Source organism: Halichoerus grypus, chromosome 11 (assembly GCF_964656455.1).
Source record: "Halichoerus grypus chromosome 11, mHalGry1.hap1.1, whole genome shotgun sequence".
Classification (NCBI taxonomy): domain Eukaryota; kingdom Metazoa; phylum Chordata; class Mammalia; order Carnivora; family Phocidae; genus Halichoerus; species Halichoerus grypus.
This window is the reverse complement of record NC_135722.1, coordinates 3892725-3906431: the sequence shown is the minus strand read 5'-3', so window position 1 is coordinate 3906431 and position 13707 is coordinate 3892725.

Genomic DNA, 13707 nt, shown 5'->3' with positions numbered 1-13707 from the left:
ATGAGCAGTGTCCCACTCTACTCTCCTACTCTAGCCTTTGCTCTTGAACCCATGCATGCCAACTTTGGGGGACACAGCATAGAATCGCCACTGGTCAGGTGCATTCACCGCACGGGGTAAATGGAAGGAACGAAGACAGGGTCCCGGATGCCTCTGGGTGTTGCCCCCTCAGCTGAATGTTTAACAGGACACTCCAGCACTCTCTCAGGCTGTCTGCTTCTGGCTGATGGAGGTTTATCATCAGAGCAGGAGAGCCCATGATCATGTACTCACTGTTGTATGTCTCCAGCTACAAAACAAGTACTTGGTCCAAGGCATGCCATAATACCTTGTGACAGATCTGTAAAGCTCTCTGATGCTGGGAAAGCACTGTGAGCAGAGAAGGCAAATCCATATCTAGATAGTGTCAATTCCAGAGAAGACAAACAGCCCTCCCCCTCGAGATTATAAGGGGTCCGATGTAACCCACTTGCCACTCAGTGGTTAGCTGGTGCCCTCCAGGAATGGAGACTTGTTGAAGGTTTGTCATTTGTCTGTGCTACTGAAAGGGTGGACATCCAGCATGAGTACTGGAGTGGTTGGAGAAAGACTGGCAAGTCATCCTACTCACCTGGTCATCGAGAGCCTGCTTTGTGGGACAGCCCTCTGCTGGGCACTCAAGATGCACACACATTTGTCCACTCCCATAGGTCCATCTACATGCCTTTTCTCCAGACTAGCTTGTTCATCATCTTCTAATTTTGTTCCCTCCAGGCTCCTGTCCAGTCAGCCAAGCCGTCTCCCCATGTCCAGGAGTCTATGCATGCTCTTACTTCGGACATCTCTCTCTCATGCAGAGTGGATGACAAGTGTGCCGCCTACAGATTTCTCCACCCCACTCTCTTTGAGGGCTACTCCTCAGTGCGGATGTAATATAAAAGAAGTCAGCGTACATACGAGATGAATCACTATATTATACACCTGAAACCAATATTACACTCTATGTTAACTAACTGGAATTTAAATAAAAATCTGGAAAGAAAAAAAAGTGTTTTCAGCTAGCACCAAGATACTGGGCCAACCTTCTGCGAACCTGGTCTGAGCTTTCCCCTTTTCCATCAGTTTGTTGCAGAGGACATGCTCATAAGATCATAGGTGTGTGTTGAGGGAGAAATATAAGTGCATCGGGGCAGGCAACATGGGAGTCTGCATACCTGTCTGTGTCACTTACTCATGCCTTCCAGACCTACTTACATCTATCCAATGCCTGATGCGCCATGCCTATCATGTAACGTATCGCTCATGATGGATAGCTCCAGATGCACGCTCACTTGGGATCCCATGGCCAGGTGCTTGATGGCTACTGCAGCCTAATGGCATGCCCTGAGCTGTTCTTCAAATGCAAGTCATTTCTATCGTAAAAAGCATGTCTGGTCCAGAACTCTACAGGTCCACGCAGAGACTCTCTTAGAGAGGCTTTCTGCATGCTCCACCCGTGGATACAGTCGGCACCATCTGTCTGATGAATCACATGTCCCGAGTGGCAGAGAGGCTCAAACTGCAGCCTCCACCTGCTGCAGAGCTCTCTATTGCCCGGGGTCCCACAGAATGCCTTTCGGACCACTCAAGAAACTGGTTAAAACAGAATTTTGAGGTGTGATATATAGTGCACCCTTCCCCAAATCCAAAGACATTAAGTGTTGTACTCCTTTCTTAGTAGTAAGAGATGTGAGATGGGCAACAGATTGTTCTTTGCCTTGGAGGGGCTGTCCCAGCATGCCCCCAACACTGAATCCCTAATCATTTCATTGATATGTAGGCCCTTACGTTTTCATGAGTTCATCTCCCACTTCCTGGGCATGCATGGATCTTACTGGGGCTCGTAGGGTACTCGCTGTTCGTTGCCCACCAGCTCCAGTTAGCACATGTTATCAGCCTAACAGAGTGGTATTATCTACAGAATATCAAGATGACTATGGTCCCTGCGAGGTATCTTGTTTGGAGAACAGGAGATTCATCTTCTGGATTTGGAGTAAGACAGTGAATGTGTCCTGCTGTCCTTCCCATACAATGACAAGTTGCTTTTTATGCTCCTCACTGATGGAGATGGAGAAGAACACATTCACTCTATCAGTAGAGTCATTTCATCCAACTTCCATTCCTGGCTCCAAAGGTCACTACCAGAGTAACCTTCCTGCTATAAACAACTATAAAGTTGGGGGGGGGAGGGGATATGAAACAGTTGTGTTTGGGCTTTGGACAACAGGGAGCAAAGATTCTGATCCCACCAATTTCCCTAGTCCTCTGCCGATGGGAAATTTCCTGACTGTGGTGGCTGGAGCAGAGCAGAGTATGGCAATCTTACCGAGCTGAAGTGGTTGCCAAAATAACTCGAATCTGTGGTTAGGACACCAGTGGAGGGAGCTGCGCCAAGTGGGGGCACCTCAGACATTTGTGTGGTTACCTGCAAGTCCTTGGCCAAGGGTGGGGTTGTGCAGATGCAGAGAAAGATACCCAAGAATTATATGAGACCAGCTGCCCTGGGGTTAGGAGGCCAAATGGTGTTGAGACATACTGGAGTTCCAGGCCGGCCAGAAAGGAGAGATTTCCTTTAAATTCTAGACATAAGAGACATCAGAAAAGTCATGCCTTAGGAGTAAAGACCATAATGTAGAGTGAGGTTTGGTCTAAGTCTCTAAACCAAGTCTCAACAAGGGCCTTTCATGTGGCTGGAAAGCAGAATCTGGGGGATGAGTCAAGTCAACTTAGAGGGGAAACACCAGATCCAAGTCTATGCAAGTTCATGTTATCAGCCAAGAATCCAACCACCCACTAGAATAAAAACCAGCACTACTCAGAGGCAAGTATAAGAATCCCAAATATCTACAATGTGTCATAGGCAATGCCATATACAAAATGCAGCTCCATATAACAGAAAAAAATTCTAGATATGCCAAACAACAAGAAAATGTGACTCAGACTCAAGGGCAAAAGCAGTCAATTGAAAGTGATCCTGAGATGTCCCAGGTGTTAGAATTAGGAGATACAGACTTTAAAGCAATTATTATAAACATGTTCAAGGACTTAAAGGAAAGTATGGTCCTAATGAATGAATGGCTAGGAAATCTCAGCAGAGAAATCAGAACTTGAAAAGACAACTAAAGGAAATTCTTGAACTCAAAAGCACAATAATAAATGAAAAAGTAAATGGATTTACTTAAAAGAAGATTAGAAATGACAAGGAATGATCTAAAGACAGATTAATAGAAACTACCATCCAATCTAAAAAACAGATCAAAAAAATTAAAAGAAAATTAGCAGAGTCTCAAAGACCTATGCAACAAAACCAAATGGCCTGGCCTATGTGTAATTACAGTCCCAGAAAGAAAAAGCTGGACATGAGGCAGAGAAAAATGTTTGAAGAAATCAAGTAAAAAATGTCCCAAAATTGATGATTTCCATATAATAGGGAGGAAAAAGCTACTTACAGATCCAAGAAACTCACTTTTATCCCAAACAAGATAATTACAAAACAAAACCAAAAAACACACAAACCACACCTAGGTGCATTACAGGAAAATCACTGAAAGCCAAAGATTAAGAGAAAATCTTAAAAGCAGCCACCGATAAAAAAGCACATTACACACACAGAACAAATGATGGTTGGTGTCTCATCAGAAACAGTAGAGATCAGAGGACAGCGGAAAGAGATAAAAGATACTTCAAGTGTTGAAAGAAAAGACTTGTCAATTCAGAATGTTATATCCAGCGACAATTTTTTTTTTAAATAAGAGAATTGAAATAAGGCATTTCCAGGTCAAGAACGCCTGAGAAAATTTATTACCAGCAGATCTTTGCTACCAGGATGTTCTTCAGGCTGAAGTTGCACCAGTCAGAAGGAATGAGGAGTGTCTGACCTGGTAAGTCAGGGGGGGAAATAGCCACATGCCAGCGTCAGAGAGCGGAAACCCCACATCTGGCTCAGCAGCTGCTATGGGGGTGAAGCTTACGATAGCCCCACGCGCCATGATCTACTTGGTGTTTGCAGGGGCCAGTGATGAGGCAGCACCCTGCCCCCTTAAGTTCTTTGTGGTGAACGAAATCTTTAGAATTCCTCCTGGTTGTGGTATTCCTTCCGATTTACTGTCTTCACCAGGAGGGGGCAAATTCCATTTGACTTTTCCCACCAAGAGGATCTTTTTCCACAAGCGGGGGAATCCAAGTCAGGACCCTCCGACGCAGAGGTCTAGCTAGTCCAATGACACAATAAGGGGCCACGGAAATGCCCACAGGCTGAGTCCTCGGATCCACCGTGAGATGGCCCTGGGCAGGAACCCCATCTCTCACCTGACCTCCACAAGCCCCCCCACTGTAAGTGATGGAGCTTCAGGCCTCCTGGTTTCAGACCCTACATCCAACAGTCCCAGAAAGTCCTGGCAGTGCCCTTTCCTCCGTGCGCGGGCACCCCACCAAACAGCCACATGTCACTTTGGGGAAGGGTCAGGGAAAGGATTGCTGAATAAACCAGCACTGACATTACAGTGTCCTTCCTCAAGGGACCCAACTTCCCTTTTAATCAGTTAGCTAATGAATCAATGGGGTCTGGGTCTGTGACCTGAGCTAGAACCTCTGTCCTGAATATTTTCTTGATTCCCATGAGCATCTCTTCAGCAGCTCCTGTGCTCCCCCTGCATAGGCTCCTTCCTCCCAGAGCAGGAAACGTCTCTCTCCCCTGGGACCCTGCTGAGGACCCATCCTAGATGTCAGCCTTATCAGCCTCGATGTCTGGAGGGGTGATGGCCAGGAAAAGCGTCAAGCATGGTGAGTGAGGCTTTAGGGGATCTCTTGGCAAAGGGACATCTCCCCTCTGTCGAGGGTAGTAAGGAGGTCGCTTCTGCTGGGGTGGAGGGTTCAGGGGAGTTGGGGGGTGCAGCATTCCCCAGCTCCCTCTCGTCCTGCATCCCAGAGGACCCCGCTCACCCTGCCATGATATCGACCTTGACCCAGCCAGCCTGCCAGAACACTGTGCACCTGGGTTTTTTGTGTAAGTGAGGACGAGGAATTGACATCGTCAGACAAAATGCTGCCCGTATTATAAGAACATGGAAGATCTAAGGATAGACGAGAATCCATTAGAAGTTCTGAAATGCACACTGGAGTCTCCCCGATTCCAAACCACTTGCTCTGCCCACTAGACCACACCCCAAAATTTTGTTCTGAGAATCCAGGACCACCAGCTGACACAGGCCCCAAGTACCTGAAGAATGATTTGGGTAGGGTCAGTGAGGCTCCAGGTGGTTTAAGGGAAGGTGCCCATTAAATCAGTGGATTCACGAGTCTGAAATCACACATGAGCGCATCAGAAGCCTCTGTGGCTGGGAAGGTTGCTTTCGGCAAGTGGTTGTTTTCTAGAGTGTAAATACAGCTCCACCTCCTTCTCCCTCTCCTCCTCCCTCTCCCTCCTCCCTCCCCTCCTCCTCCCTCTCCTTCTCCCTCTTTCTCCTCTTCCTCCTCCTTTTCCTTCATTCTTTGGGATTTTCCTCTTTGATGGTACAATTTGCTAAACATGAGCGTTTTGATAAGAAACATATTTAGACATCTAGGGCAGGAGGGAAGTTGTGAATTCTCTGCCCGCTGTCCTAGAAGGGAACGGAAAGAGGGGAGTTGGCTGCAACCTCCTGCTCTGGGAGCAAAATAGCTCTGTTCGGCTCTGTCAGCTCTCCCTCCTGATGCCAGTGCCCTTGGCCTTTCCCAGAGGCAGGTTCCTGGTGTGCACAGGCCACCAGCCTGGTTGGGGAGCCCTCCCAAAGAGAGGGGCTCATATCATAAACATGACGCGCCTGTCCTAAGTCCAACCCTTAAGGCTCACACACTGGGGGGTCACTGGCCTTTGGCCACTTCCATTGGTGAAGAAGTGGGGCTCAGAGAGGTGGCACCATGTGGAAGGGACAGGGCTCAAGCTCAAAGCCAGCTCTTGGGACCCCAAATCCCCTGCCTCGTTTCTGCTCCACGCTGGCCCAGCAAAAAATGCTGACCGCCAGAGGTCATGGCTGAAGGCAGAGGGAACCCCCTGGCTGAAGGGCTCATGAATGGACAAGGGTCCTCAGCCAGGCTGCTCCTAACAACCTGCCCAGGCAGGGGGCCTGGGGGGTCCTTGGGGGACTCGGGGGGCCATGGGTGCTTGGGGTCCTTGAGGGGCCTGGGGGACCACAGAAGTCTGGAGGCCTCAGGGGGTCTGGGACCCCTCAGAGGGTTTGGGGAGCCCCAGGGAGGTCTGGGGGTTCAGAGCTTGTGCCCCAGATTCTGTTCCCAGTGGGACATCCCATGCTAGCTCATAGCCACAAGGCACTTCACACTCAGACTGAAACCCTAACGGGACCGGCTCAGGAACGGTGAGCAAGGCCAGTGGGTGGGGGGCAGGCAACACCCCCAAAGAGGGGGTCGCTGGTGGTGCAGCCTGGGAAGCTAGCACTTTTACTTCTCAGTGCCTGAAGATTGGGCTGTTTCCCGTCTGTCCTGACTCCTCAGGTGCTCCTGAGCATGGGCCAGCTTTCCCCCAACCTGTCACTCGGGTGGTCCTGCAGGCTTCCAGCGGAGGGGTAAGCGCTGGGACCCCGAGCAGGATCCCCCTCTCCAGGGTTCACTGGCCAGAACAGGCCTCGAGGCTCCGGCAGAACCAGAAGTGGAGTCCGGAGAGCCCTGCCTAAGAGATCAGGGCCCTCGGCAGCGAGGTGGGTTCCCATGGCCTCCATGGGTCCAGGCAGCCTTCCTGGAGGAGGTGAGGCCCAGCAGGGCTCTGAACGATATGCGATATTTGGATCGGCAGGCGAGGGTGGGGTAGTGCTGAGGACCCCGGGTGAGCCTGTCCTGTCAGATGTATGCTGGAGACGCGACTATCCACGATTTCTCCGTGAGGGTTTTCAACGTTGTGCTCATTCTAGTGACCGTGTCCACACGACACCCGCACAGAACCATCGGGAATGCTTCTGATTTCAGGGCTCAGGTTTGCACTTCTCGCTGCTTGGGAATGAAGAGATACCTAGGGCAGGGGCTCTGAGCCTTTTCGGCAACATGGGATTTTCAGTAGGGTGTAAATGCTGCGGGAATCTCAGAATAACACTTGTAAATGCAAAACATGACATGTGTAGGGTTACAAAAAAAAAACAAACAGCGCCGAAATTGGTTAACCAAATACTTTTTAAAATTAATTTGTGATATAGAAATGGCTCTGTTTCACTGTACATAAAATAAACCCAACAGCAGGTCTAGAAATTTCCACAATTTTGAAGGATGCTGAGCAAAAAAAAAAAACAAACAAACATATGTCTCAAGACATATGCAACAGCCGTGATGTGATTTAAAAACATCTGTGATTTTTTTTTTTGAGAGAGAGAGCTCAGAGGCGGAGGGACGGGGGGGGGAGAATCTCAAGCGGACTCCCTGCTGAGCGTGGAGCCCACCATGGGGCTCGATCTCACGACCCCGAGATCATGACCTGAGCTGAAACCAAGAGTCGGACGCTCAACGGACTGCGCCATCCAGGTGCCCCCGAAAACATCCGTGATTTCTATCAGCAGAAAGCCCCTCATTCTACCATTTCCCCTGTGGTCTGCTGCCCACCTTCAAAATGCCCCACTGCAGTCAGAGCTTGTCCCCTCCAAGTTCACGGACCCCAGGTGAGGGACTCCTGGCGCAGAAGGGCTGTGCTGTTCTTCAGGAGCTGGGAGACAAGTGTCTGGCTGCTCCTGAGTCAGCAGGTGGTGGTGCCGAAAGGACCCTCATCTCGTGCCTTGGGACTCAGGATGAACTCCGCCAGCTGGGAAGACGGCCCGAGGTGGAAAGGTGCCTGCACAGGACAGAGCTCTAGTCTGGTTTAGCGTCATGAGAATGGCACTATGTGTTGGAACTTGGGATCCCTGTAATCGACAGCGGCTAACAGAGGCCAGCCTGACACACAGAGGACATTTGCTCCTAGGAAGGACACAAAATGAATGAGACGCTCCCCTTCTTTAAAAAAAAAAACAAAAAACATTTTATTTATTTGACAGAGAGATAGAGAGCGAGAGAGCACGAGGAGGGGGAGCGGCAGAGGGAGAGGCAGAAGCAGACTCCCTGCCGAGTGGGGAGCCTGATGCGGGACTTGATCCCAGGACCTGATGACCTGAGCCGAAGGCAGACGCTTAACTGCTGAGCCGCCCAGGCCCCCCGAGATGCTTCTCTTCTTAAGAAGGTTCTCATTTTACTGTTTAAGGAGTGTGATCCTCCCATGAGGATCCAGAGAGGCAGCCAACCTGGGCTGGGAGCCTGGCCTTCTCCTGCTGGGTCAGAATCCCTCCCTGCCCCCAACAGGATTTCCTGTCTTCAGCCCCATCCACCCCATAAGAAGTTCGCCCTACTCAAGAACCCTGGGCATCCCCTCAGCGTCCCTGAAATAAATCCCAGGCTCCCTGACCTGAGGCCCCACTTTCTCTGCTCTGGCCCAGCCCACTCCTGCAAGTCACGCCTCCTCCTCCAACTCCTCCACCCTCCTTGCCCTCCCCACCCTCCCCCTACCCCCGGGGACTCTTGCCCCCCTATAGCTTCCAAATGCACTCACACGACGACGGACAACGTGCCCATACCCCAAATCCAGCCTGCCCTCTCCACTGTGCACCCCCCCACCTCTCGATCATTGCCTGTTGTTTAGTGATGGTTTGTAGAGATGCTGGTGCCCACCCGGCTGGAAGCGCCAGGCAGGGGAAAGGATACCCCACCCCGCCCAGCACAGGATGCAGGAAGATGCTGAGTAGCACTTAGGTGAGTACTTGCCCCCAGGTTGTTGGCAGACTGGCACAGAGATGGCGGGAGGGGCAGGGGGCATCTGAAGGGCCCCCTGAGTAAGGCGAGAAAGGGCAGCCAGAGGGCAACCGACACACACTGGCCCCTCTGAGGTCTGCGGCCCAGCAGTAGGGGGTCCCCAAGGATGGACCTGCCATTCTCAGGCAAGCCCTCCCTCCCTCAAAACCCCCAAAGCTATGAAAGCCATAAAACAGGACAAAAAGAAGCTTGGTGCGTCTGTACTCTGCTCCCCCACCACGCTTACCCTCAGTCAATTAAAAAAAAAAGTCCTACTTGAATTTGTGGCTGCACCTCTTGCAGCGGCCTGGACCAGCCACCAGTGGAAACTTTGCCGAGGGAAACGCTGTGGTCTATTGACCAAAACAAGCCCATTTGCAAATTGGCAGGTGGAATTTGCCCTGTGAAGATAAAAAGCTTGATTCGGGACCATTTGAAAAAGTTGTTTAGATATTTTTATTGAGTGCAAAAACAGGACGGTGAGGGGGGCTGATAATTAAGTTAATAAAATTTTTTACTGAATTTAGTTAGAAACAATGGTAGCGTTTTAGAGCAATGACTTCCATTGAAGTTTTTTAAAACAGATTTTTACAAGCTGGTTTTTTTTTTCATTCCCCCGCCTTGTTTTAAATCTTGCTCCGTGAAAAGCCTTCTAAATTACTGTTAACCACATTATTTTCGGTTCCTGAACCATGATTTTGCCCTGCACCCGGGGAGGCTCCACCTCCCGAAGCACAGATGCGGAGGCCGGTTTCCCAGAGGGCGGCTCGGAGATTCTAAGATGCCTTGATGCCCATCTGCAGAAGCCACTGGATGATAATCGAATCCCCGAGGGGCCCAGGAGGCGTTGGTGGGAGACCTAAGGCTGCGTACGGCCCTCGTGTTCGCTCTGATGGCTCGGCGGTCCGTCCGCACCTCTCCCCATCCCCGACCCGGCACGGAGGCGAGAGGGTGAGGAGGAGCCTGTGGGGACCACTGAGCCATGTGAGCCCAGGTAGGTTGCTGTGGAATGAATGTTCGTGTCCCCCCAAAACCCCTGTGTTGAAACCCACCCCCACCCAGGTGCAGTATCTGGAGCCGGCTTTTGGGGAGGTGCTCAGGGTCCGATGAAGTCATGAGGGTGGGCCCCACGCCGGGCTGCGCGCCCTTGTGAGAGGCCCATGTCACTCAGAGAAAAGCCAGAGTCCCTCCAATGCTCCCAGGTCCTGCCCCACTTCACCTTTCCCACTCGTTCTGTCCTTCCCCGCTATGACTTCCTGTGGCCCTGCTGGCCTCCTGGCTGGTCCCCCAACACATGTGAGCGCACAGCAAGAAGGCGGCCGGCCAGTGGACTCTCGAACTTTACCGTCTCCCCCGACCTGATGACCAGCAGGCTCATTAAAGCCCAGCCCAGGGCTCTCTGTGGGCCCCTCCCGGCTTCCCCTCCTCTCCCGACTCCGGGTCCTTGGAACTGCCCAGCTGCTCCCCAGCCATCCTTCCTGGGCCACGTGTTCTTTCCAAATCGAATTAGGTCTAACTTTGAACCTGCAGAGGCAAGATATTCGGTCTCGAGACTAATATTCCAGGCAGGGGTCCTTCTTGAAGACACATGTAAAATATAACAGTGAAATGCCTGATGCATCAGTGCTCAGCCCATCTGTCCACCCAACAAGCAGGCAGAGAGCGGTCCCCCGAGCCAGGCACTGCTCTGGGATGCAGCGGCGGCCCAAGGTGGGTCCTGAAAAAACCCAGGTCCTGCCCCGCAGAACTCACATCCAAGCGAATACCATAAATAAGTGAATTGCAGAGCAGGTCAAAAGGCAATACATAGGGGCGCCTGGGTGGCTCAGTCGGTTAAGCATCTGCCTTCGGCTCAGGTCATGATCTCGGGGTCCTGGGATCAAGCCCCACGTCATGCTCCCAGGGAGCCTGCTTCTCCCTCTCCCTCTGCTGCTACCCCTGCTTGTGCTCTTTCTCTCTCTCTATCAAATAAATAAATAAAATCTTTTTTTTAAAAAAAGGCAATACATACTAGAAAAAAGCAAAGGGCCGGGGTGGGGGGGCTCATGCTGGGCAGAGGGGATGCACTGGGTGGGCAGGGCAGGCTGCACTGAGAGCATCGCATCTGAAGAGTTCAAGCCCGTAGGAGAGCCAGCTGATAGCTCGGGGAAGCAACCAGTGCAAAGGCCCTGAGGCAAGAGCATGTCTAGTGTGTTGGGGGACCAGCCAGGAGGCCAACAGGGCCACAGGAAGTCATAGCGGGGAAGGACAGAGCGAGTGGGAAAGGTGAAGTGGGGCAGGACCTGGGAGCATTGGAGGGACTCTGGCTTTTCTCTGAGTGACACAGGGAATTGTCTGGAGAGGCTGCAGGGGGATTGGAACCAGCCACAAATGTTCCAGCTCCGTCTCCTTCCAGGCACATGATAGGACGGCACCGTCTCCCCACCTGAAGGCCAGTGGAATGCCAGCAACCCTGCTGAGCGAACAGTTTTAAATCCAGAGCATGCTTTGCCAGGGAGGTGCCCCCTTATCCCCACCCTCATGCTCCCTCGTGACCAGCCTGGCCTGGGACGGTGGTGCCTGGGCCCCTGGGATTGCCTTGGGCCGAGCCCCTTGTTGACCCGCTCGATGAACAAACAAGAAGCCTGTGTTATCTCTGACACTGAGGCTGGAGATTTTGTTCCCACAGCAGGACGCAGCCTGACCCAGGGATGGAGGGGCCGTGCAGGAGCGCATCGCCAAGATCCATGCCAAAGACCACAGCAGCTCAGGCAGGAAAATAGCAGGGGAGGTGGGAGGGGTTGCCAGTGTCGAGACCTATTTGGACGGCAGAGCTGAAAGGCCTTGCTGACGGGCTGGACGTGGGTGTGAGTGGAAGCACGGGTCAAGGTTAACCGCAAGGTTTTTGCTTCAACTGGAGGGATAGAATCAGGACCGGCCAGGATGGGGAGGCTGCCGGTGAGGAGGTGTCAGGAGCCTGGACACGCTGGAGACATCTCGGAAATGTTAGGTCTGTAACTCAGACTAGGGGACCAGGGCAGATACCCAATGGCTGCGCCGTCCATGAACGTGGGGGTCCAGGGCCAAGTCCCAGCTGGGCAGGTCCACCTGCGGTGGTCGGATTACATGATTCTGGGGTGGGGGAGGGGCCGCTGGTCTTTGGGCCATCTGGGTCACCTGCGAGCTGCCCTCACTGGCCGTTTGAGAGGGAGCTCCCTCCTGCCGCACCAGGTGTGGACCAGAGTCTCACCCCAAACCCCCTTGTCCTTCCCCGACCCTGGCCTTCAGGTGCCATCCTGTCAGAGGCCTGCCACTTTCCTGGGTGGGCAGGGGGACAGGGCAAGGGTCGTCTCCACTCTCAGAATGCCCCCCTTTATTTTTTTTTTATTTTTTATTTTTTTAAGATTTTATTTATTTATTTGAGAGAGAGAGACTGAGAGAGAGAAAGAGCATGAGAGGAGGGAGGGTCAGGAGGGTCAGAGGGAGAAGCAGACTCCCTGCCGAGCAGGGAGCCCGATGCGGGACTCGATCCAGGGACTCCAGGATCATGACCTGAGCCGAAGGCAGTCGCTTAACCAACTGAGCCACCCAGGCACCCAGAATGCCCCCCTTTAAATAAATCCCCCGTCTTGCTGACCAGGTCCAGCCGCTGGACGCAAACCTGAGCCTCACCTGCTCTTGAGCCATTTCAACCCTTTCCTAAAACCAGAGTAAACGAGCCCCGGACTTGGGGGGCAGAGGAGCCCTGGTCTCCCTGCCTCCAGGACTCACAAGCCCTCTGGAAGGAGAGACAGGGAAGGGAAAGATGGCTCTCATTCCTAGACTCTTCTAGAAGAGCAAGAACGCAGATTATTATCACAACACCTTAACCTTCCACCTACGTTTACCCACCTGCCCGAATCAGGGAAGATCATATCCTTCCAGGAATAAGTAATTCTTCCATTCCATAAACGATTATAAAAACACATGAAAATGGGGCATGCTGTAGGGGGACCACACAACAGTTTCGGATCAAGTGTAAAGAACAATGAGAATGTGTAGACTAGCCTCATTCACAAAACAGAGACTCAGAAATCCAAACACAAGTAGGAAAACCAGCCAGAGCCCACGCAGCCTGGGGTTTAGTAAACAACAGCGTACTGATGCCAGGTCTCACCTCCGCTGAGCGCGCCGCGGTCGCATAAGACGTTAACAAGAGGGGAGCCTGCGTGAGGGGTAGACGGAAAGCCTGCACCATCAAAAGTCATTCCTAAACAAAACACTCATTTTATTTTATTTTTGTTTTTTAATTTTACCTATCTATTTATTTATTTGAGAGAGAAAGAGAGATAGAGAGCGAGCCAGCACAGAGGGAGAGGGAGAAGCAGACTCCCTGCGGAGCAGGGGACTCAACTGGGACTCGATCCCAGGACCCTGAGATCATGACCTGAGCCCAAGGCAGACGCTTAACCGACTGAGCCACCCGGGCTCTCCTATTTTATTTTATTTTATTTCTAAACTGAATCTGACATACAATAGTATTTACTTTCAGGTGCACAACAGAGTGATTGGACACTTACATGCATTACCAGCTCGCCACGGTAAGCGTGGTCACCATCTGGTGACCATATGCCGTTATCTACAATATCATAACTGTATTCCCTATGTTATATTTTACAGCCTTGTGACTTACTTGTTTTTTAACTGGAAGTTTGTACCTCTTAGTCCCCCTTCCCCTATTTTGCCCATCCCCCACCCCAAAAAATTTATTTAAAAAAATTCCAAACACAAGCAGAAATCTCAGCACTTAAAAAAAAAGAGAAGTGTCCCCAGCAAGCAAGCAGGGTTTATCTCAAGACTGAGTGTCCATAAAGCAGGAACACCATCTATCATATTAGCATGAGAAGCAGTAAAAGGTCATTTAATTATCTCAAT